Source organism: Misgurnus anguillicaudatus, chromosome 8 (assembly GCF_027580225.2).
Source record: "Misgurnus anguillicaudatus chromosome 8, ASM2758022v2, whole genome shotgun sequence".
NCBI lineage: Eukaryota > Metazoa > Chordata > Actinopteri > Cypriniformes > Cobitidae > Misgurnus > Misgurnus anguillicaudatus.
This window is the reverse complement of record NC_073344.2, coordinates 30000916-30027457: the sequence shown is the minus strand read 5'-3', so window position 1 is coordinate 30027457 and position 26542 is coordinate 30000916. Positions and strand designations below refer to the sequence as shown.

Below are 26542 nucleotides of genomic sequence, written 5' to 3'. Positions count from 1 at the left end.
TTTGGTGTATTGATTACTATCAGCAAAACTATGGTTTTACTACACTAACCATGGTTTAACTACACTCTACATTGTGTTGTCCCTTTAATTTATTTGAACACAAAATCAAAACGAAATGACACAAAATGTGTTTAAAAAGTAGGATAACACAAAACAATGTGTAAAAAATTATAGTGTATGGTTTTTGAAAACCATGGCTGTCAAAACCAGTTATTTTGTGACCTAACCCTTGTGAAAATAAACCATGGTTTTACTACAGATAAAACAAAAAAATATGTTTTTTTGTAGTAAAACCATGGTTAATTTTCGTAAGGGTTAGGCCAATTTTCAACTCCCAATTTCAATTTGCACAATTATGAAGGGTAATGGAATGTAACTATTCAGCAAGCAAAACCCGAGACATTGAAATGACAGCTAACTATAGACTCAATATAGTCCAGTTAAGTAACCCACTACTACCCTGAATAACCTTGAATTTGGTTACATGACATTTTTGCCAAAATAACTTGAAGATGTATGATATTCCAACATATATGCAAAGTCAACAGGTGTGCAAGGTGTTTGCTTTCATTTGTTTTAAAACTATACGTATCATGTTTTCTTGGGCTATGGTAGACGTCTTTTAGACTTTCACTGACAGCCCAAATTTAGCCTGGTTTTAGCCAAAATTGCTTGCTGGGTACTGATCCAGGCAAGAGTGAGAAAGACAAGAAAAGCGAAAATATGTAGCTGAAATCACCAGAGATGTTTCAAGGTGAACTCAGGTACGCCGAGACAGCTGGAGCCTTCAATCCAGTCCAGATGTTACAGAATAATCGCATCTAAACACTATTAAGTTTGGCTTCCTACTTTGCAAAAGTTCTTGAAGTGTAAAAATGTATAGCAGTAACAACATAAACAAACGGCTTTCGTGGAACACACGTAACATCCGGTAAACTCAGCTAAGAATAAATAACAATAATATAGTCCTTTTAGAGTAGTTTATTTCTGATAATAAGCAAAATAAACAACAAGTAGATTACCTTAATTCAAATCATAGCTAAAGCGTATTAAAAACGACACTGAGCTAACGTTACTGTGTGAAATGTGTACTATATTATGTTAATAATACATATCGGCTGCCAAACCTCCAATCAAATAGCGGTAATCCATGATCACCGCCTTCCCTCATTTTTAGCAAACCAAAACATTTGTTATTTTCAATAAGGTACTTGTTCCAGAGTTCAGTTTAGCAACTAGTCAGACCATTAAACCTACAAAGACCGGAGGTTAAGTTCCGCTCAGATGCGTAATCGCGTCACCACAAGTGTGTCCGATGAAACCATCTATAGACCTAAGGTTTCAGCAGTAGATGCTCGTCGTCTCCTCTCTTCTTTAACCAACCAAATTTTTTATTTTCGACAAAGTATTTGTTCCGAGATCAGTTTAGCCACTAGCCAGACAGACAAACTTTCGGGAGTGACAACCACATTAAAATGCGGGAGTAAATCCCCAAATAAAGCTTCTCACTCCGGAAAATGCGATCATTGACACAGAGGTAACAATAGCAACGTTCTGCTGTCTCGCGTGTTTATCATTCAGCTTTGACCAAAATAATATTACAGCGTTATGTTTTGCAATAAACCTCCTTCTTGGCGTTGTGTGTTGTACGCATTTGTCTTGTAGTGTTGCCATGTCTTTTTTTTGCTTACATACCGTTGTGGAGCTTAACCGTTTATGGCTTTTGGCTCATGAAGCAATCAAATTTTGATATTATTAAAGTGTGAAGGTGCCGGTCCCAATATTTTGATCTTTGAGGTAAAGCATTTCAATTTATTTCCGTTTATTTTTCTTGTTCGCAAATTTTTTTTGTGCAAGATCTGGCAACACTGGAAAGCAAACGCTCGTCCCTCTGCCATTTTTTGCACCGCCCATAAGACTTTTTTCCCTTTATAGGCATTTATTTTTTCATGACATATCCATGATGCACGTTTAAATACTTCAACAACTAGTTGTTCAGTTCGATTATGTACACACTATGCAGAGTTTCTGTAAAAAAAAATGTAAAGATGGTCACTTCCTGCATTTTGAGAGAGTCATTTCGGTTGTATAATGTGGTTGTCAGTCCCGTAAATTACTGAACTGTGTGTGTACAGAACAGGATTAAAAAGTGAAGTGACAACCGAATTAATATGCAGTGTGTGCAAGGCCACAACGGACCGGAAGCTCACTTCGTTTAAGGCGCGCCACTCTTAAAAAGGATTTACACATCTTTGTGTGTTAAGCTTTTAACACATTATGTATTATTTTGTGTTGATTTTGTGTTAAAATATAACACAAGTTGTGTTAAAGACAGAGATGTGTGGATTCTGGGACAACGCATTTAAGGGGGTTTCACACCAGACACGCAGCTCAGCGCCGTTTTACATTAATCGAACACATTGTTTTCTATGAGTATACGCACCCCGGTGCCGACAGGTGACGCCTGTCCGCGGCGCCCAGCTTTGACTCAGGAAGTTGCTTAAATCCCTGTCACGCCACAGAGCGGCACATAGTTTAACATTAAATGACATCATATTTGTCCCAAATCATTAACGATGAACATTGGCTGCTAATGTATATTTTGAAGTAGATGCTATCTGACTAAGCTCACGCTATTTAATGTGCACTTCCGGTTTACAATACCTCCGAGTTGTCCTAGACGGGACTCGACGCATCCCGCGGCGCTGAGCTGCGCGTCCGTGTGCGACCTCCTTTAGTGTGTTGTGCCTAAACTAACACTGATTGTGTTGTTTTTAACACATCTGTTCTAACCATGACAACACACATGCGTTCGATGAACTATCTATACTATCTCAGAACCATTATAGGTTTACTTTAAAATACTTTAATGGAAATTTGTTCTAGACCCCTAAACATATACAAGAATAACACGAAAATGTCAGATTGTAAATGCACAGTGTGACAAGCTTGTACTGTCATGTGTTGTGTACCAGATTGAAAATCTAACAAGCATAAACAGCTAATTTGCCAAATTCTCTGATGAAGATACCTGATCAAAAAAAAAAAACATTTTCATTGCCCTAAAAACTAGATAATATCTCACTTTTGCCCAAGACAGCTTGGCCACTTTCAATTCCCCAGAGCCCTAAAAAGGGGTCAGACAACCAAAACCTTTATCCCCAAAACAGATACCCAGAATGAACTGTAGCCCTACTCTGGATCTTTGAACTCAAAAGCAAGTCAGCCGACCATCACGCCAACCCGGCCATCCAAAACGAAAACCAAGTTCAGAAAAACCATGTTTTCACAGATATTTGTTGTATCTCTGAAACAGTTTCTTTTAGATGTTATTTTTTACACGACTTCCACTTCTTCACCGTCTCAGTGTGAAAGGCCGCTCTGTGCGACCGGCCAACTATCTGCCAAAGCGAAGGCTCTTTAGCACGTGAATGAAGTCCGTTGAGCGACACAGCCGTTGTGAGCGAGCACGTGGTCGTGCGCCAAAGCCGAGCGCTCTCGTTCAGCCCTGACCGAGGACTCGCGCACCGGACAGAATCTTAAACAGCACGGCAACAAGACGAGCCTTTCACCGCGTCCATCCTCACTCCTTTCACGTTTCACTCGTTTTTCTCTCAATCTTCTCATTTTCTCTGAATATCTTTAGTTCCTTTGTGCCGTAAAGAAAGTCTGATGGAAGCATCTGCCCAAACAGTGTATGATCACATAAATCTGTGTATTAATGAAACTAAAGCAGATGAAAGCGAACGTTTAAATTAACTTTGAAGGCTTTGAATACAATACAATACCAGGACACAGCTGCGTATAATATATTTGCATATTTGTTTATCGCTGTACATCAACAGCTGCCTTTCAATAATGGACAATGATGTGCACACGTAGACTAAAGTTTTCAGAACCTTAAAGGGATAGTTCACCAAAAATCGTTTTTTCAATCTCATGTTGTTACAAACCTGGATACATTTATTTGTGCTGATGAACACAAAGGAAGATATTTTGAGGAATGTTTGTAACCAAACCAATCTTGAGCCTCATTTACTTCCATAGTAGGAAAAAATAATACTATGGATGGAAGTGAATAGGGGTCATGAACAGGTTACAAACATACTTATGCAGAGACATTCAAATATTTTCAATTCAAAGTCACACACCTAGGCCATTTTTGACACTAGTTTTATAGTACTACAAAAAAATTGATGACATCACAACCATAACTTGACCCACCCTGATGAATTATGCCGGAATATGAAGGTTTGACAATCATAATCATTTAAATATGAAAACCTTAAAGGTACAGTAGCAAAAACCAGTTTGTTAAAACATTTTTGGGTGAACTATCGCTTTAAATTTTATTTATTATGATAGTTTAGATTTTCTAGAAATTAAATTTACCCAAAAACAAACATTTTGTCATCATTTACTTACCCTCAAGTTGTTTCAAACCTGTATAAATTCCTTTAAAGGAAACATTTTTGAGCAATGTTTATAATCAAGCCATTCTAAAGCATTATTGACTTCCATAGTAGGAAAAAAATACTGGTGCTCCAAACTGTTTGGTTACAAACATTGCTCAAAATATCTTTCTTTGTGTTCAGCACAACAAGCAATGTTGAGACACCATGTGGGTGAGTAAATAATGACAAAATTTTCATTTTTGGGTGAACTATCCCTTTAATATTAGCATTAACTCTGCATACTTTGTTTATAATTTGTTTAGGATTTCTTACTATATATTTTCTGAAAAACTAATGAAGTATTACTTCACTTTTTATACAAACAAGCCAACACAATCTGTAAAAAATACTTTCTTACTTGTTTTCAGTACAAATATCAAAAAATTCTTAAATGAAGATGCATTTTCTTGATGAGCAAAATGACCTAAGAAAATCTAAGTTTTAAACAAAAAATATACAATTTAAGTAAATTTGTGTTTAAAACAATTCAATAAACTGCAAAAAATGATTTTCAAGAAAAAAATATCTTAGTATTTTTGTTTTGTTTTTAGAATTTTTTTTTAAAAGTTCTTAAATTAAGATGCTTTTTCTTGATGAGCAAAACGGCCCAAGAAAATAAGTCTAGTTTTTAGACCAAAAATATAAAAAGTGATTTTGTTCATAAAACAAGCAAAAAAATCTGCCAATGGGGTAAACAAATTTTTTCTTGAATTTTTCTTGATTTTTCTTGAATTTAGTGTTTAAGAAAAAAAATTCAAGATTTTTTTGCTTACCCCATTGGCAGATTTTTTTTTGCTTGTTTTATGCACAAAATCACTTAAATTTGATATTTTTGGTCTAAAAACTAGACTTATTTTCTTGGATCATTTTGCTCATCAAGAAAAAGCATCTTAATGTAAGAATTTTTTGATATTTTAACTGAAAACAAGACAAAAATACTAAGAAATTTTTTCTTGAAAATAAAAAAAAAATCTTAGTATTTTGTGAATATAACACTTAGTATAAATCTGCCAATGGGGTAAGCAAAAAAATATTTTCTCAAGAAAAATTGGCAGATTTTTTTGCTTGTTTTATGCACAAAATCACTTAAATTTGATATTTTTGGTCTAATACCTACACCAAGACAAAAATACTAAGAATTTTTTTTTTTTTTGCAGTGTATAGATATATATGCCAGTGGGGTAAGAAAAAAAATCTTTTAAGAAAATTTTTCTTACCCCATTGGCAGATTTTTTGCTTGTTTTAAGCACAAATTCACTTAAGTTGTATATTTTTGTCTAATAACTAGACTTATTATTTTAAGAATCTTTAGATATTTGTACTGAAGTGCAGAAAATGTTGTTGTGTAAGTAAATTTCTATGTATGTTTGTATTTGTTAACATGTGACAACAAAAGTGTGTTCATTTTGAACCCATTTAAAATAAAGTGAAACCAAAGTGAAATGAAACAATATAAATATATATAGAAGTATACATTTAAACCTGAATTTAAAAATGAATCAAGATACATTACATGGGTAAACTGCACTAAACAGACAGAAATGTACAATAACATCAATTTTAATATAAATTAAACATATAATTTGAATTTAATTGGGTTTAATCCCAAACAAATTGAACAGAAAAGACAAAGAATGGGAAGTGAGACTGATTGACAGACAGACGAATGTAAAGAAACAAAACGTGACACCATAAACAATATTGCTAAATTCCCGCATAGTATCTCCATCTATTCAGAGCCAGACAGACACACTTGAGGTTGTCAGACTCACACACACACACACACACATAAACACAGGGGGCAACGCCATAGGATGAGAGAACAAAGAGAATTGGACACACAATGGGGAGGTCTGGAGATGACGGCCAAACTGTTTATCAGAATATCTCAACATAGACGCGCCGAGACCAAAAGAGAAGACAAAAGATCCCGATGCAAGTGTGGAGAGAAGAAGAAATTTCATACGATACAAAATAACACAAAGACAACAGAGACATGTGGACAAAACTGCTTCCAGGATGAAAGAATGAAGAGTGCAACAGGATGAAATGGTTTAGAGTAAGTGGACAGTTTTGTGAACAGATGAGAAAACAGCAGCGTACTCACCAAGACCGAGGTGTCACCAAGAATTCATATCAGGAGACGGCATCCCGCAGAGACTTCGGATTTGTTTTACGCAACCGGGGAGTGAAATTATTTTGGTGAGCCTCTCACGGACGGGCTGGTCCAGCGTGAAGGGGGGCTCTTCAGTGATGTGTGCAGTGAAGCATTCAGTCCTGTGAAAAACAAACTGTTAACTTTCTCAATGGAGGGAGGCTGCTGAGGGCACGACGGTCATGTGCGTGTTAGACGCATGCAGACGGAGGGGACGCGAGTGTTAAAATTGCACTGCTCTCATACGCAAAGTATTCAAATGTTAGTCACACCTAAAAATGTATAAATGTCTCTGCATTACATAATGAAATATCACACTAAGGGATGCTTGAAGACAAATACGCTGTAACTTTTCTCAGACCTAACATCGTTTTCTGTAAAGTTCACACAGATGTAATTCATCACATTAACTATGAGAATTGGTCCACTAAACATCTGACACCAGAAAGACTGGATACTTTTTGTCTTTAAGTAAAGGTATACATCAGATGGGTGATACATGCATATACCATATGGCTGGGTGGTTTTCTCCATAATTAACTAATCTATTACATCAGCCCTACTGTTTAACCTTTCGAAGATTAACTATTTACTTACATAGAAATTGTGTATAATTGACAACTAGTGTTATAAAGTAATATTTAACAAATAAAATATTGTAAAAAAATCTAGTAAAAACCTTATGCCTACCAACCTTATTTAATCGCAAAACATATCTATTTTATGAGGTGGCAGTGACACCGTCACTTGGTCAAAAGCAAAGTGTAAGAAAACGTACGAATGGATGCGTACAAAATTAGACACTAATATGCTGAAGCGTAAAATAGTTACAGACTGGCATAAGACAGTCTTGTGTCTACAAAGGTCCTGTCCTAAATGGTGCACTTCATGTGGACTTTCGGTCTAGTGGCCTTAAATTGCGCATGCTTGCTTACTCTACGAGTCCGTATGGTGTCCCATCTGTCTTTTTACGTTCCAAAGTGTGCTCATCAGCGCCCCCTTTGCAGGTCTTCGATGCTGCAGGTCTGAACGCCAACCCAGAATTCCTTGCGAAAGTGCAATTAGACAAATCAGACGACGGATGGGAGGAGTTCACACTGATGGGCAATGTCTCTTCCTATTTCCGGCGTGGTGCTTGAGTCTGTCTCAAAATACGACTCCGGTGCGCCCTCGTGGACTCGCGTCAAGGGTCCCTAAGGTCTGCACTAAGGTCCTGTCCCAAATGGCGCACTTCATGTGGACTTTTGGTCTCGTGGCCTTAAATTGTGCATGTCCCCTTAGTCTACGAGTCCGTAGGGTGTCCCATCTGTTTTTTACGCTCCAAAGTGTGCTCATCAGCACCCCCCTTTGCACCCTTGATGCGGTCTTCGGTGCTGCAGGCTTCACGCAGTTTACAACACAGAATTCCTTACGAAAGAGCAATTAGACAAATTAGACGACAGATGGGAGGAGTTCACACTTATGGGTAACTTCTCTTCCTATTTCCGGCGTGACGCTCAAGTCTGTCCCAAAATACGACTCAAGTGTGCCCTTTTGGACTCGCATCAAGAGTCCCTAAGGTCTGCACTAAGGCCATGTCCCAAATGGCGCACTTCATGTGGACTTTTGGTCTCGTGGCCTTAAATTGCGCATGCTCGCTTAGTCTACGAGTCCGTAGGGTGTCCCATTTGTTTTTTACGCTCTAAAGTGTGCTCATCAGTGCCCCCTTTGCACACTTGATGCAACCCAGAATTCCTTGCGAAAGAGCAATTAGACAAATCAGACGATGGATGGGAGGATTTCACACTGATGGGCAACATCTCTTCCTATTTACGGCGTGATGCTAGAGTCTGTCCCAAAATAAGACTCCGGTGCGCCCTTGTTGACTCACGTCAAGGGTCCCTAAGGTCTGCGCTAAGGCTCTGTCCCAAATGGCGCACTTCATATGGACTTTTGGTCTTGTGGCCTTAAATTGCGCATGCTTGCTTAGCCTACGAGTCTGTAGGGTGTCCGATCTGTCATTTTTACGCTCCAAAGTGTGCTCATCAGCGCCCCCTTTGAACCCATAATGCGGTCTTCGGTGCAACAGGTCTGAACGCAGTTTACCAACCCAGAATTCCTTACGAAAGAGCAATTAGACAAATAAGACGACGGATGGGAGGAGTTCACACTGATGGGCAACATCTCTTTCTATTTCCGGTGTGACGCCCGAGTCTGTCCCAAAATACAACCCGGCGTGCCCTCGTTGACTCGCGTCAAGGGTCCCTCAGGTCTGCACTAAGGCCCTGTCCCAAATGGCGCACTTCATGTGGACTTTTGGTCTTGTGGCCTTAAATTGCGCATGTTCGCTTAGTCTACAATTCCGTAGGGTGTCCCATTTGTTTTTTTACGCTCTTCGGGGAAGCCCGCACTGCAGCAGGCTTCGCACACTTTACCAACCCAGAAGTCCTCGCGAAAGAGCAATCAGATGACAGATGGGAGTTCACACCGACGGACAACTTCTCTTCCTGTTTCCGGCGTGATGCTCGAGTCTGTCCCAAAATACGACTCTGGTGCACCCTCGTGGACTTGCGTCAAGGGTCCCTAAGGTCTGCACTACATAATGTCAACAAAGTGTGGACTCTGAGGAGGTCCACAAGTCCAGAGTGTGCCATTTGGGACAGGGCCATACACGACTTTAGTCAGTGTAGACGACAAAATAAATTTTACGCAAATTAAAAAAATTTTAGGGGACAAAAACTTGGATATGACCCAAATATTTAAAACAGTACAACTCATTAATAGTACACAAACTTATTCTCATTCATTTATAATTTCATTCTTAACAAACATTCCTCATAAGTTGCTTGTGGTTTTTCGTGTTTCTTTATTTTAATAAACACCATTTGTGTTGCATTAGATAAAAGAGTAGCAATGACATTCAGAGAGTTTAAGTTTGCTCAAATACCTTTGGGGGCCGCTAAGACCCTTGCCCACTCATTACCTAAGCATACAACTTTGAATAGTCTTGTTTCTATGGTAACAGCCCCTCCCCCACTGCATCCCATAATTCATCTGCAATTTTCCTTTCAATCAATTCAAATTTGACATTTCGCAGTTAGAATAAGTGAAAAGAGATCACGAAACATTCACTCGATCTACTCTGTCATTATTCTGTATGTAACAACCCCCTTCACACACACGCACACAAAGGACCGACAAACAACACAATACACAACAGGGAGGTTGATCCTGAGTTCAACTTTTGTACTTCCCTCTCTTGAAATCAATCTATTCACTCATTCATCCAGCTATTCATCCATTCATCTATGTCTCCATTCATTTGGGCCACTTAATTCAGTGAACGGAGATTATATGAGATGAATGAGACGAACAATGATTTGATTTTATCCAGGATCTCTTGTCTACAAAATTTAACAAAGTATAAATTCATGATAAACGTGTAAGTCTCTGTTACTTCACTAGATTTACTCAGAGAAATATTGTTTTGCTCAATGGTTGCTCTTTCATAGCCCAGGAGATTTTATGGTGTTGTCAGATGTGTTTCAAGTATTTTTCAAATTTGTGTCAGATGTTTCTCCTGAAATTTCTTTTAGAGAAATAAAATTAGTATGAAATGAGACCTTTGATATGTATAATCTCAATTTGGGTACATTTTTGAGAAATGTTTGAGTCTACAATAATTCTGACTTTTGATTGCAGACTTGGCAGATCTTGGCTCAGTTTATAACATTGTTGAGATCTCTTCTGAAATGCTAATGGAGACATTTGTAATATTTTCAAAGTTTTAATTTGTTTCCCATTTAATCTCATTGATGTCTTGGAGAAATAGCCGAGATATTAAGGAGATCTCATATGTGATTCTTTTTTCTTATGGATACCAGCAACACATTGTAGTCTACAAACTTCACTACAAACATCATGGTGGTCAATCAGTTTCACTATTATGCTGATCCATTAGCAAAACCAGCACCAAACCAGCTTGAACAAACCACACTAAAACCAACTTTTAACTCACAAGCTCGTTGGACCAAACATCCACTCTTCATAACTATTAAACATGGACAAAAACACATTGATTGTGATCTTACATGACATATCTGTTGACGCAACACAGAAATGTAAGCTTAACCCTTTCCTGGCCAGCATTTTTTTTTAAGTTGCCAGCCTTTCTTTAAATATATAAACATATAATATATCAAATGAAAAAAATTGGTTTTCTTTTATCACCTCTCAAATATGCATAGGTTTCTTTCAATAAACCACATTTTAAGCAAAAAGCTGAGATAATAGCATTTTTGTAAAAGGACTTTTTGTTAGAGATCAGATTCAGAACGTTGATCAAAACATACACAGAGTTCCTACTGTTTGCCCTAAGGGGCTGGTTTCAGGTTTTATACGTTTACAGATTGCCGTAAAAACTCGTCATTGGCAGGAAAGCATTTTCTCTTAATTGACAAGTTGACTCGTCAATGGCGGGGAACGAGTTAATAAGCTTAATGTTAGCTTTGCGTTCTTTAGTTGTGCAATACAGTGAGAGAGTATGCAAAGAAAAAAATAGCACAAAATGTTTATGTTTGATTTGGACATGGACAAGCTGGCCAGCTATCTAGGATTTACACAAAAGATAAAAAATACATTAAAGGTCCACTGTGTAGATTTTTAGCAGCATCTATTGGTGAGATTGTGAATTGCAACCAATAGCTGAGTCCACATCTCACTCCTCCATTTCAAAACGCATAGAGAAGCTACGGTATCCGCCACAGGACAAACATGACGTCATCTGAGATAACATAGTAACAAAACGTGCTCTAGTAAACAGTTTGTACGTTTAGGGCTACTGTAAAAACATGACGGTGCAAAATGGCGACTTCCATGTAAGGGGACCCACGGTGTAAATGGCTCATTCTAAGGTAATAAAAACAATACAGTTTTTTTTCTAAGGTCTTTAAACACCCCTATTAATATAGTTATGCATATTATATTGCATTTCATTCAAGAGGTCCTTCTAAAAGTTGCACACTGCACCTTTAATACACACCAACCAAATCCATTTCAGTCCCAAATCTACATTAAACAGAAAACACTAATGTCAACACAACAGAGATACTACTAGAAAAAATGCTTGAAATACATGTTACACTATGATATGAGAGTGTTAGCACTCAGTATCTGGTGTTAATTAGTCTTGGCTCCGCCCCTCACGGGCGTGTCTCCTCTCGCTGGGTTAACTATAAACACATCTGAACACATCTGAACACATGCCAGGACTGCAAGTCATGTAAGAGCACAATCTGAAGAAAAACACAGCAGATTTAGCCAACATGATCTCACTGTGACATGCATGATGTAATACATAAACTCAATCCAGAACACTTTATTTTCCTCACAAATTTGAACTATTTTCTAAAAATCCTTCGTTCTGAAAACACATGCTGGACATGTACAATGTTTCTTCTCTGTAGGAACTTTTTGCAAAGAAAGAATACAAGATTGAAAACAGGTAATTTTTGGGAATGTTTCCCCAAACAGGATATTTTAAAAATAAAATGATTACTCCTGTTAAATAAAATGCCTCCGTGTTTGTGCACGCCGTGGTTTGATATTTTCAGAACAGGAGAACAGAAGTCTTTTGGTTCATATACAGAGTTGTTATTTAAGCTTATTTTGTGCACCTCACAAAGCTGAACATTCAACGGAGAGCTCAGGTCCATGAAGCACAATTCAGGTGATCAGATAAATACAGAAGTCCATCATCTCCCACTCGTAACTGGGATCCACAGCAAAAAAAAAAATATATAGGATCTTATGAATATATCACAAATGGAGAACTTTTCTCCAGCTTCTGAGATGTTTCTTTTGAGAGAAGATAACAGTAATATCATATTTATCCATCTGGAACTTCAAAAAAGAGCTCAGATTTCGCAATATACCAAAGTCTTCAATCCAAACTCTTTCAATGTGAACTCAAACACAAATAATCTGCGCTATAATAATCCATGCTAATTGCCATACTCTAAACATTTCATTTGTGTCTATGTTGGTTAAAATAAAACATCTGATACAGAATCTGAAGTCAGTACATGAATAAAACATAACTGAGAACTAAGTCAAGTCCACTGAAGAGCAATCTTTTATCCTCTAGCGAGCAACCAAACAAAAACAGAAGGTGAAACTAAATGATGGGGCAATTTTGAACCCTCAGGTGGGCTCCTGTCAGGCTTCAGCTCTCTGCCAGAGAGAAAAAATCCTCAGAGACGTTCTCAGACAGAAAATACACAACCTACGATACTTTAGAGATTGAGAGATAGCGAGAGAAAACAGTAAAAAGAAAATACTTTTGTTAAAATGAAGACTCCCATTGGACTTACATCTTCAGAGAGTCGAAAACAGTTCCTATTTGGACAAATGTGTGTGAAGTTATTGTTACCGCAGAAATTTACGTCAAAATACATGGGATGAATGATTTACTCATGAGACACAACTGACCTATCTATCAATATAGATGTTGATTCATAATGCAGAATAGATTATACATGAGCATATATTATAATAAGTGAATGAAATATCCCTAAATCCATATGGAACAGACCATAGCTGGGTTTCCATCACCCCGATGGGAAACAAGTCATGGAACTGAAAAATTTCTAATTTAAATTCAAAAAACTCTTTCCCTGCCAATATAGGTGTTTTTGAAGAAACCTACCCAAATTGATAAAAAGAGAACTAATGAAGGTAGGATGAAAGTTTTTTTTATTTTATTTTATTGAAAGCAGAAGGTCTGTTCTTTCATTTGATATATTGTTTGTTTATATATTTTAAGAAGAACATTTTCTGTAAGGCATAAAACTTTTGTGGAAATCATGAAAAATGCTGGTGCTGGCTGGCAACTTTTTTTAAAAATGCTGGCTTGCTTAAAGGAATAGTCTACTCATTTTCAATATTAAAATATGTTATTACCTTAACTAAGAATTGTTGATACATCCCTCTATCATCTGTGTGCGTGCACGTAAGCGCTGGAGCGCGCTGCGACGCTTCGATAGCATTTAGCTTAGCCTCATTCATTCAATGGTACCAATCAGAGATAAAGTTAGAAGTGACCAAACACATCAACGTTTTTCCTATTTAAGACGAGTAGTTATACGAGCAAGTTTGGTGGTACAAAATAAAACGTAGCGCTTTTCTAAGCGGATTTAAAAGAGGAACTATATTTTATGGCGTAATAGCCTTTTGGGAGTACTTCGACTCGGCGCAGTAACACCCTCCCACTCCCATTATGAGAGTGAGAAGGGGAGCGGAATTTTCAGGCGAGTCGAAGTACTCCCAAAAGTGCCACTACGCCACAAAACATAGCTCCTCCCCCAAATCCGCTCAGAAAAGCGCCACGCCTCACTCTGTACCACCAAACTTGCTCGTATAACTACTTGTCTTAAATAGGAAAAACGTTGATGTGTTTGGTCATTTCTAACTTTATCTCTAAATGGTACCATTGAATGAATGGGGCTAAGCTAAATGCTATCGAACCGTTGCAGCGCGCTCCAGCGCTTACGTGCACGCACACAGATGATAGAGGGATGTATCAACAATTCTTAGTTAAGGTAATAACATATTTTAATATTGAAAATGAGTAGACTATTCCTTTAAGGTTTTTTTACTTATGCGAAAAAGAGTAAATGCGAATAATCGGAGGTGGAAACGCATTTGCCGGATAAATTCTGACGTAGCGAACATTAAACTCATGTGATTGCTCGTTTAGCTGTATCAGCTGACGTTGTCTTTCCCTTATATGGGGCTCGACGTCGTCGCAATGCCCTTGCTGCTAGTGCCTGCATCATAAATGCTGCATTACTTCTTCTTTGCATAGCATTCAGTTTGGCAATTACAAGTTGCACTGCTAGTAAATTTATAACTTGCCTAATCATAACTAAATGCATTTTCCAACTACCATGATGAACAAGCACCTAATTCGCATTTGTTTTTTTGCAAATATTGAAAAATGGAAACAACTATTTGAAAATCTGTAATCTGAAGGTGCAAAAAAATCTAAATATTGAGAAAATCGCCTTTAAAATTGTCCAAATAAAGTCCTTAACAACACATATTACTAATGATAAATAAAGTTTTCAGGAACATGATCTTTACTTAATATCCTAATTAGGGATGTCACGAGAACCGATACTTCGGTACCAAGTCGATACCAAAAAAATTTTAAACATGACGGTACCTGCTTTCTCTGGTACCGGAGGTACCGAGGCTGCAATACTCTTCCGGGACTGATGGAGGCAGCATATACGTGCGTGTGTATGAGACGCTCCACAAGAGTTAAAGAAGAGGAAGAACGCCTCACACGAGCACACGGGAATCTCTCTAAAGTAGTTTCCTAAAGTAGTTTGTCGCTATCAAACATAGAATTTGGCAAAGCTCTTGAAAGACAGATGCCCCGATCTCTTTAAAGAATTCGAGGTAAGTTTTAATTCACATTAACATTATATACAAACTGTAAAACTTTAATTTTACACTTGAAACCCAGACCCAATATTATGTTTGTTTGAGGCAGCTGTCATTAATGCCGTGTAACCAGCTAACTTTATGCTATATGTTAATGTTTTGTGTAAGTCAGTTATTTGTAATGACACTGCATTTGCAACTTTATAAACTATCTATAAATGGGCGACCATGCATTGCCATTTAGTCATCCTGTCAGCAAAATGTAGCCTAATGTCACTGGATGAAGTATTAAAATGTTAAGGGTTTTTAATAACTATTTTCATCCTGCAACAATGTGAGTGATATTAAACTAATGCTTGCATTCAGAGTATGTGTATGTATGTGCACGTGCGTGTGTTTATAAGTGCACCTTAGCACCTGTAGCTTTAGCTGATTTATTAGTCATTGTCAGACAGACAGTATGTTAAATAAATAAAATATCTTTCTTATTCTCTCTCTTTTTGACAGTATCAGCCAGAGGAGGATGTACACCAGGAGAGTCAGGAGAAAAGTCAACAATCATTAACACAGACAACCTAAACAGAAGCTCTTAAAAGTTTTCTATAATGTTGAAATGTTTTAATAAAAAAAATGTTTAAGTATAATTGTTCTTTTTTTACACACTGTGGTACCGACTTAGGTACCGAGTACCGTGTACTTTTTGTGGTATTGGTACCGACTACTAGATTTTTGGTACCGTGACATCCCTAATCCTAATGCTTTTTGGCATAAAATGTTTAATTTTGAGCTATATATGTATTTATACACTGTGTGACTTATGACTGGTTTTGTCTGGTTTCCAGGGTCACAAACGTGCAAAAAAATGCTCTACAAACAAACAATCCAAAGCAACTGCCTACATTTCAGCAAACAAGAAACACTTTACAAAAAAATCACATAAAACTCTTTCCCATTTTGCACCGGCCAATCTGCTTTGCCACCACATCCCAGCATGACTTGGACCAAATAAGTGACCAAATTAAATGTCAATCTTAAAACCAGATGGCTGATGGTAGAAAAGAGCAAGAGAGGGCCTGGTGTAACCATCGCACGCAACAAACAAGACAGCAATTACCCGGACACATAGATCATGGCCCAAATCTCGAGAGGAAGTCAATGGCCCCCTCAAGGGTCCGTCAGAGCACCGGAGACTAATAGCACTGCTGTTCTGACATTTTCTTAACCTTTAAAGCTATCAGCGAGAGCGCCATTCATCTTCTGCAAAGCTCCACAAACAGACAAAACAGTGGGACGCTCAACAAGAGAGATACATGTTAAACCAATTTGAGCGACATACAAGGATTGAGATGAATGTGGAGAGGAAAGTTGAACCTGCGGTGAGGAACACAACACGGCAGAGCAAGAACAACAGATATTTTTGGTGGATACTTTTCATTCACTTTGATTTGCAGTAGGCTTTGGGGCGAGCAGAGGTTGGGTGCTTTAATCAAGAAGCACATAATAATTGCTGGAAATCTCAGTTACTCTACAGGTCACATGGGTCACAGTGACTTAGGTTCCAACTTAAGACTCTCAGAACTCGATATGGCTTCACTTATCATTCATTTCTTAATCAAGGATACTTTGATCATTGGAGAGCTCGGTCACTCTACAGTTACCGTTGAGTCACACCAACTGGGACTTAAATGTACAACTTTTGGGCCTGGCTATTTTAACGTAATGAATTTAGCTCTATTTTTCCACCCCTATAAAAACATTGCCTCACACTGAACTCACTGTACCTCTGCACTTAAAGGGATAGTTCACCGAGAAATGAAATTTACCCCATTATCTTTCAGACGAGCACCAGTGTTGGGGGTAATGCATTACAAGTAAGGTGCATTTTACAAATAAAATATTATTATTATAATATTACGTAATAATATTATTTTCTGAAGTAACGAGTAAAATAACACATTACTTTTTAAATGTACACATTAATATTTGAGCAAGTTACTTTTTTTAGTTTAATTACTTCGAAAAAAATTATGTACTGAATAAAACTGAAAGTAATCACATTATACACTCTATGCGTACACGCCTGTGCGGGAACAGTTTGAGTCAGAGACGAAGATTGAAGTCCAGAGCTCGACAGTGCATAATAAAATATGCAATTTCTGAATGCAGAACTTTTCAGTCAAAAGGCCTGAAAGAGATCAAGTCTTAGACAAGAAAAATTAACGCAAAAGTAACTAAAAAGTAACGTAAGGATTACTTTTCATGAAAAGTAACTAAGTAACACAATTAGTTACTTTTATGGGAGTTACTTAATATTGTAATACATTACTTATAAAAGTAACTTTGCTCAAGACTGAAGCACAATGTCCTGGTTCTTCCAAGCTTTATAATGGTGCATCCAAAAAAGTGCATCCATCCCTCACAAAAGTAATCCACATGGCATCAATTGGTTAATGAAGGCATTTTAAGGGTAATCAATGAGATTTTGTTATAAAACTATCCATATGTAAAATTTAATAAACTATAATAACTAGCTTTCGGTAATTGTAATTAGGTGAAAAAGTCACAAAGTTTCCTTAAAAATTCTCCATTTGTGCTTTGTGTAAATACTTATTTTTAATCAACGTTTCGTGAACACACTATACATCATAATGTAAATAAAACTTGTGAATCTCTTGTGAACTAATATAAAAAAAGGTATGAATCTCACCACCAAGTCGTAACTTTTGAAACAATCTCGAGCGGCAATGGATGAAATTTGTAACGAATCAACAAACGACTCTACACTGTAAAAAGTTGGATCAACTTAAAAACTACTTTAATTGGTAACACGAAAAAATTTAGTTGTTTCAACTTAAACTTTTTTCCTAAAGTGAAACTAAAGTGAAATTTTAAGTTGAAAAAACTAAAATTTTTAGGTGTTACCAATTGAAGTCATTGTAAAAGTTGATCCAACTTTTTACAGTGTACATAACGAATCTTATGTAGGTTTGTCTATACGGCCAGATTTACTAACAGCTTGCGCCAGCGCCTCTTTTGCCGTAAGAAACTACTGTCAGAATTTACTAAAGACAAATAAAGAAAAATTAGCTCTGAAAAGGCATCGACATAGATATTTTTGCCACTGACTATTGCCTATCTATTTGAAGGAGTTTCCCTTTCAGACGCAAAATTTCTAGGAGGAGAGTATTTAGATGAATCACGTAAAGCAATTTACTAAGGTTTGCGCTCCTGCAAATTACGCAGTGCGAATTAAGCGTTTCGGGTGTTTGCCCCTGAATCGCGCAAGTTCAAAAATCTGAAGTTTTGCCGATATTTTGCAGAACTTTAGTGTTAATCAATCAGGAGTTGCTCTAGTAGTGACGTGATTACGACGTAGCAAGCTAAGGCAGAAATACAACACAAATCAAGGAGAAAATCATTGTCGCTGTATGTGGACACCCGTAGCTGTACGACACATACTCCTTATAGAAACAGGAATAAAAAGGTCTTGCTTAGAAGAAAGTGAGTGAGGAAATCGGACAATCTGGTGGGAACAATATATACCCATATTAAAATTACAAGCTATCTAAAGCCGACAAATTGAACATATTCACTTCTGAATTCCAGGTAATCAAATTTCTTACACGAATGAACTGAACTTCAGCCGCGGATGCAGCGAGCTCAAAAAGTTCAAGCGTCCAACTATGCGCGAAATATCACAATCTATTCCCTTCATTCGCATCTGTTGTGAATGCACAATTACATGTGCATTTAACCCATCCAAGTGAGTAGTGAACACACACCTAGAGCAGACTTAACCTGGTGACTTTCGGGTTACCATCCGACTCTCTAACCATTAGGCTACGACTGCCCTAGCAGTCAGGGCAGTTTAGAGAAAGAAGGAATCGGTTTTTTTCTTGTTAAGAAAACACCTTCCTCTTACAAAAGACCTGCTTGTTTTACTAACCCAGTCTCATGGTGCACAGGCCCTCGAGGGGTAAAACCCCCTTAAAACACAACACACCCCACCTCAACGAGACGCCTCAATGAATGTCTTGTGCCTGACAGAACACGTCACTGTGTGGCCCCGTGCATAGGGAACAGCAATATTTTCTTTAATATTTAAAACATTTAGCCTGACCCATTTCACACAAGCCTGGCACTGTTGTCAGCTTTCCTCTTCAGTTCCTGTGGTTTACACAAACCCCAAACACAACACCTCCAACCCAATCCCTCCATTCACCCTCCCGCTTAACCTTGAGCCAGTCGATATGGAAAACCCACAGTTCCCCATTACAGGTGTCGGTCTACTCCCAGTTTATCCATCATGCTGTCTTTCTCTCTTTTGGGCATCTTTGCCTCAACTTCTTGACCACAGGTGATGTAGATTGAAGTGGAGAACAGAAAGAGTAGTATGCAGAGATTTGTTACGGTCAAACCGGAGATGTAGCACTAAGCCGATGGTCTAGATTACGGTAAAAGCAGTCTGAGGTAAAAACTGAGGTTATGGGAAGGTTATAAAAGGATTATGAGTTGATGTTAGCCCGGTTGTGTTCCCTATTAGGGATGAAGATGTAGTAGAAACTATTAAAAATACAATTACGGCTACTGTGATTAAATAAAAGTGTGTATTACAACATTCTACGATTACTCCACACACATAATATTTTAATGTCAATTGAATGTTGTTTATACAAATTAATCACAATAACAATAAGGGGTGTAAATTGGACATCTTGTCACGATAGGATCATCTTTCCGAATTCTGATAGCTCAAAAAATTCTGCAACATGATTTCGATTAGGGATGCACGATATATCGGCCGACATATCGTTATCGGACGATAACTGCTTATTTTTAATATTATCGGTTATCGGTCTGATAGGAAAATTAGGCCGATAAATGAAAGCCGATAAATGATGGATTATTTTGGTTTGTTGAACCACTTCACTTGCCCATTGCTGGCCATGTGGAGTTTTGATTGGTGCTTTCTGTGACATAGCATGAAGATGACACGTGTTGCGGGCTTTAGAAGAGTATGCTAGTCTAGCACAAAGACAAGATGTCCGCGGTCTGGGAGTTTTTCATTGTGAAAATAATATGAATATTTATCGGCCTATATATATATATATATATATATAGGTTATCGCCCCCCAAACATAAAGAGTTATCGGTTATCCGTATCGGCCAAAATTTCCATATCGGTGCATCCCTAATTTCGATTAGATTCAGGGATATATAGATCAAATTATCGATATTTAAACAGCACCCGACAGACTTTTCGCTGCTACCAATTTAAAATTTGGTTTGGATCTATTTTTTACATTTCTAGAAATTGTTCGCAAAACCATGATGATATCGATAAACGTGGTGATTTTGGGCACTATAACTTTTCATACCGTTTCATCTCTATTCCATATGGATATATTGTTACAATCCTAATAACCATATAAAAGGAAATAATCAGCAACTAAAAGGTTTTTGTTCTTATTGTGCAGCCCTAATTGTCATAATTATCCTAAATCTGTGTGTAGTTTCGTACGGTTTCTTGATAATCGTTCATCTAGGTGAACAACTTGATAATCCTCTGATTGCCCTGATTACATCCCATTATAACCTACTCTGAGTCCATGTATAATCTCTACATTGTTCACCAAGACACGTATGCACGATTTTCATATACATACGACGTATTCATTATCTTTAGAAGTTTTTAGTTGCGGTGAACAACAACCAAGAAAAATAGTTGTAAGATTGTAAGATCAATCTATACACATTCACTACCATCCTGTGAATCTCATTAACTGTCCTTAAAAATAGATATTTTTTTCTTAGAAACAACATTACACGTTGAAATATAAATTGGAAACAGAAGTGAAATATCACAAAAGGCCCATTAATAATGACCAACGTTTCTCAATACTATACAGATAATATACTACTGTATATTCAGGGTTTATTATAGATTCATAATGATCTCCAAGAGAAGATTGAAATCCTTCAATCCTCAAATCGTACAAAATAATTTCATGTTTTCAGCATCTAGCTCAGAGCATATTGTCATTATTTAAATGAAGATAGTGGGTTTAATAATGTCCCTGAAATAACCTAGGGTTGACAACACCTTCTAAGAACAAGTTTTCTATAACATCCTTGTTCAAAATCGCAAGGCATGTTTTTCCTAAACTCCATGTCTTCAATTTAGTGACAATAAGAGAGAGAGAGAGAGAGAGGGGGGGAGGGAGGGGTGAAGGGTCATGTCTAGGATACTAATTGAACTGTCAAGTCCTCAGTATTATTTTTCAAAAGGTGACCGTCAGACTACTATTTTAATAGTTCTGTTCTTGTACTTTTTTGTGTCATGCAGCCTACAAAGCACATGCATGAAATGTGTTGTATTTATATTAATTAATATAAATAAAAAAATGTGGTGTTTCATTCATTTCTGTGGAAATGAACTGTGGCAGTCTCATGGAGTAAAGTCTGGTACCCTTTGAAGCTGATTTTGGCCAAGAACCACCCACTTAGACAGGAAGTGACTTTCTGATTGACAGGTAAAGTGACTAATCAAAAGTTGATTTGTTTTAATGTGATATTTAAAGGGATAGTTCACCCCAAAGTGAAAATAATGTCATTAACCTTCATGTTGTTCCAAACTCATAAGACCTCCGTTCATCTTCAGAATACAGTTTAAGATGTTTTATATTTAGTCCGAGAGCCGGCTGACCCCTCATCGAAAATCCACGCACGGCACACTGTCCATGTCCAGAAAGGCAACAAAAACATCACCAAAGTAGTCCAATATGTGACATCAGTGGGCTTAGTCAAAATGTGTTGAAGCATCGAAAACACACCTTGGTCCAAAAATAACAAAAATCACGACCCTATTCAGCATTTTCTTCTCTTCCGTGTCTGTTGTGGGGCGCACGCGCAAGACTAAGGTCACGTGACACGGATGATGTGTTATCCTCAGACATGTTTGCAAAGTTTTTTTTAAACTTACAGCGTGCGTCTCCCTCAGACTGTAAATGAAGCCCGGGCGCACAAAAAAACAAAAAAAAGCTGGGGCGCACCAGATAACACGTCAGCCATGTCAGGAAGAGAAGACAATGCTGAATATAGTCATAATTTTAGTTATTTTTGGACCAGAATGTATTTTCGATGCTTCAACACATTTTAACTGACCCACTGATGTCACATGGACTACTTTTATGATGTTTTTATTACCCTTCTGGACATGGGCAGTATACCATACTAAGATTTTTAATTAAGGGCCAACAAGCTCTTAGACTAAATATAAAACATCTTAAACTGTGTTCTGAAGATGAACTGAGGTCTTACGAGTTTGGAACAACATGAAGGTGAGTCATTAATGTCATGATTTTCATTTTTGGGTGGACTATCCCTTTAAGGTTGGGTAAAGCTTATATAGACAATCCAACAATAAATAGGCCGGTGCAGGAAATAATTTTGAAACATTAAATGCATTTAAACTGTACCTTTGCTTACCCTGTGTTGAGGAAATTAGCCAAAAATGTAGCATTTATGATAAATAGGATACACTGTGACTGCCGCAATACACTTTTGTGTACCTGCCAAAAATTGTATGGGATGACATAGCATTATTTCTTTGGTAATGTCAATAGTTTATTGAGTTTATTCAATAGAGTCACTTACACCGTAAACACACCATGTGACAAACATTTCCTCAGAGATGCAAGAGGAGGTTTGCATTGCACAACACTATGGACTATTTGGTCAGTTCTGTTCGTTTAACACAACATGAATCATTAACTTGCTTTTTTCTTGCTTCAGAAATAATTTATGTAACAGACTTTTAAAATGCCCCTTTAAATGTTTGATAACAAAACGGTGCTGATGGCCATTAGAGAGTCAACATCTGGGATGTTTCTTTAACCAATAACCTCTGTACTTAACCCAAATCACATCCAATCAGTGCTGATCAAAGTCCAGATGTAGATTCATATATATATAGGGGTTTTTATATAATCCCTACGACTGCTAGTTAAGAAGTATTACGGAAAAAGAGGAAGTTTGTATAAAAAATAATTAGAATAGAAGACTTTACAAAACACACTTCACACTTCAGTTAAGAATGATAACAAATGAAAAAACAGATCAAATACAAAAAATAATTATGGCAAGGCCAGAGATTTATATTATTAATGAGAATGTTGAATGTCACAGTGTTGCAAATGAATTTCGGTTCAGGGCAGGCATTTCTCAGATCAGATGATTTATATAAAGAGGGTCTAATGCTCATCAAGTATAGGCTATGTGTAATAAAACCATTGCAGACTATTTGTAAATCTTGACAGGTGATAAATGATAAAGTCAGAGCCAGAATTATAATAAAGGGAGACTCACTGGCGCCCCTTGTGGTCGCTTACAGTATCACAATACGTATATTTACAGTACAATCAACCAGTGTTATTCATTTGCATTAAAAAACGGGCATTAAACAAAAAAAACAACAACACACGATTACGCTGATAGAAGCCATGCTTAAATAAAAGAAAAAACTAAACAAAACTTTTGGTTCGCTATATCCATGAGGTTGTGTTGCCCAATCTTCAGGGTCTTTTTAAAAAGCGTAAACGTTTCACAGAACTGCATCAATGCAAATGCATCAAAGTTATCTTCAAATAAATAAATAAACAAATAAATACACAATATGTGTGTATATGTGCACGTGCATCGTTGCAATAACATCTTTGTTGAATGCAAGTTGGTACTTAAAAATTCCCAAATTTCTCTCCGGTGGTTTGCAACGACCGCGTTTAATGCAACTCATCAGCATTCATAAAGAAAAGCGTTCACACTACGTAAGTAACCAGACTGAACCTGCTTAACTTTCTCTGCAACTCACTAACGTAACACAACATGCACCGAGGGCACACTTCTGCCTGCAACAATAATCGCACAACAACAGTGATCTTACCTTTCCAGTCTGATCTTGGCTCTGGTAATTCAGTCTCGGGTGATCAGGAAAATTCTCCTCAAATCTGTGAAGGCATCTGCTCTCGCGCCGACCGGTCCGGGACGCGGATCGAGTCCATCTACACTGCCACTACTCGACTCATGAATATTAATCAGTTGCTGCCGTTGCGTCCTAACCGGCCTATGAGCAAGAGCTACGTTTGAATATTAATCAGTTGCCGCTGTTGCTTCCAATCCTGGCTGTGAGCGAGCGTTAATTTTGAATATTAATAAGTGATTGCTGACGTTGGCTCTTAACTTTTTCACGGCTGTGGTTTTAATTATGAATAACAATGATTTATTATAATTAAATATAATATAAATTCGCTTTTACGTGACCAAAACACAACATGAATCAAAGCAACAAAAACAACATGAATTTAATATTTAAATATTTTATTTAGGTATTTTAACGTATTTTTAAGGTAAGACAGAAGCTAAGTTATGCATTATATATGTGACAACCTACTGAAAACGTTGTGTAAAATTGGTAAATTGATTAACTACCCATTAATCCAAATTTAAAAATATGTTTGATTATTGGATTTAATATGATTAATTTATGGTTCAAAGTTGGTTCAAGGGAACTGATGCAGGTGTGTGCAGTTTAAACACTGCAATTACTGCATGTATTTTAATGCTGTCTCAGACATGATGCAATGTATGATAAATGACACCTTCAGGCATACACATTGTAATATAGATTCCACTATTAACACACTCAATGCATCAGCAAAAAGAAATATTACTGGATCTATAAATGATGCATGCATTAGCCTACATGCAATGCAAAATGTAAGATGTTGCAGTACACAAGACTCATTTACAATCCTGAGACATGAGAAACTGGAGGAAAATTGGAAATCAGAAACAGTCCATCACAATAAGCCCATGCGCTTATGTCAGTCCAAAATGAGACATTTTAGATCTAAAGAGAGTAAATGTGCAAGTGCTGCTGGACGTTGTAGATTGAACTGTCAATCATATAATATGCAGTCAGATGCATATTGAAACTAACCTTATAATTTCTGCAGCAAGTCATTGCGTGATAAAGTTTACTAAAAATGCCTGGCAGGATAATAACCCCATTCTCTAAACTTTCATTTAAAACAGATCTTCATGAGCAGTCAATCATAAAAAAAGATTGACAACCACAAGCTTGCCATCTTTACACTGTTTACAATTCATCACAGATCTGAAGACAGTTTGAAGCTTTTCTGATTGAGAATTTCTATTGGTTTTGTTTCTTGAAAGAAACCGTGCGTGAACATTTGTTTCTGAACGTGTGTATGAATGTTTCAAATCATGAGAGAATGTAAACACAAAGCCACAATAAAGCCAAAGCAAACACATTCCCTACAGTATCGCATGTGAAAATGCCTGTACAACATCTTACAGAACATAGTTGTGCCATAATTTGCACCAAAAAAATTATTCAAAAGAATCAACAATACATTATATTATACTTAAAGAAAATTAAGTACTTTTTAAAGACTTTTTTTCTCTGACTTTGATCCAAAACCTAGCGTGCTACTTATTGCATTCTAGGGCAAAAAATATACTGTATGCTCCCCCCATGAAGTTTCAAATGTTAGACAGAATATTTATGTTATGCAATTAAGTATTTCACACAATAAGCATATTGGCCAATGAGAGACGTCCAAACTGCATGCATGCTGGATTATTGTGTGGATGAAGTAAAGAATGTTTTAAAGTGATGGTGTATGTAAGAGTGCGTGTGATTGTCTGGGTGTGTCGCTAGTTCAGTGCTTAAAGTCATGATCTCACCGTTTCATGCATGCACACTTACACACTAACTCAGTGTGACTAAAGAGAAATGATGTCATTTGTCTTTCTCCAACCTTCTGCAGGATTTCTTGGATTGCTCCTCTCAGATGTGATTGTAGTTGGCTTTCGATTCATCCACAGGGCTGTGTTTGATCAAATCACTGAGTTGAGCTGGATCATGTGTTGATGGTATTGTGTCTGACAGCTCGCTGAAGTGGGCCACAGAGGGTTTAAGGGGTCATATGGATGTTAATGCACTTTCTCTCATCGTTCTGTCCTCCTCTGCACTCACGGCCATAACAATTACATGAGAGCGAAATATCATCCCTTCGTCCTTTGAATATATTGGTTAATTTGTCTTTAAGGAATGTTAAGGCTTTAGATACATTTTTCAGTTTATGGTTGTTTGCGGTTGAAGTACAAGAAGTCTTTAAGTAAAGGGTTTGTTGCTTGCATAAGAATGAACTATTATATGAGATGTTGCCTTAAGGCTATTAGTAGTTTATCACAGTTTTAGTATATTTACGTATTACCGAGCCCTTAAGGTGACATTGGAGTAAAAAAAAGTAAGGTTTAGTTTCATGTGCTCACGCGAAGCTTTCATGTGCTGAATTTTTGTAAAAGTTTTGTTTCGCGTGCTCACGTGAAACTATCGCGTGCGCAAGTGAAACTATCGCTTTTAGTTCCGTGTGCTCACGTGAAACCTTCGCATAGTTCGCAATAGTTTCAAGTCTGCACG

At 37.2% G+C, this 26542-nt stretch overlaps 1 protein-coding gene across 1 annotated transcript in view; it reads right to left on the bottom strand.

The window, feature by feature from the left end:
- sema5bb (sema domain, seven thrombospondin repeats (type 1 and type 1-like), transmembrane domain (TM) and short cytoplasmic domain, (semaphorin) 5Bb) overlaps nucleotides 1-24128 on the bottom strand; it is a 58739-nt gene extending 34611 nt beyond the window's left edge. Inside the window, exons 1-2 of the mRNA XM_073870695.1 lie at nucleotides 23978-24128; nucleotides 6562-6731 (exon numbers count right to left, since the gene is read on the bottom strand). The gene's annotated coding sequence lies outside the window, so the exon portion shown is untranslated. The remainder of the gene's footprint in view (nucleotides 1-6561; nucleotides 6732-23977) is intronic.
- Between the last annotated feature and the right edge of the window lie 2414 nt (nucleotides 24129-26542).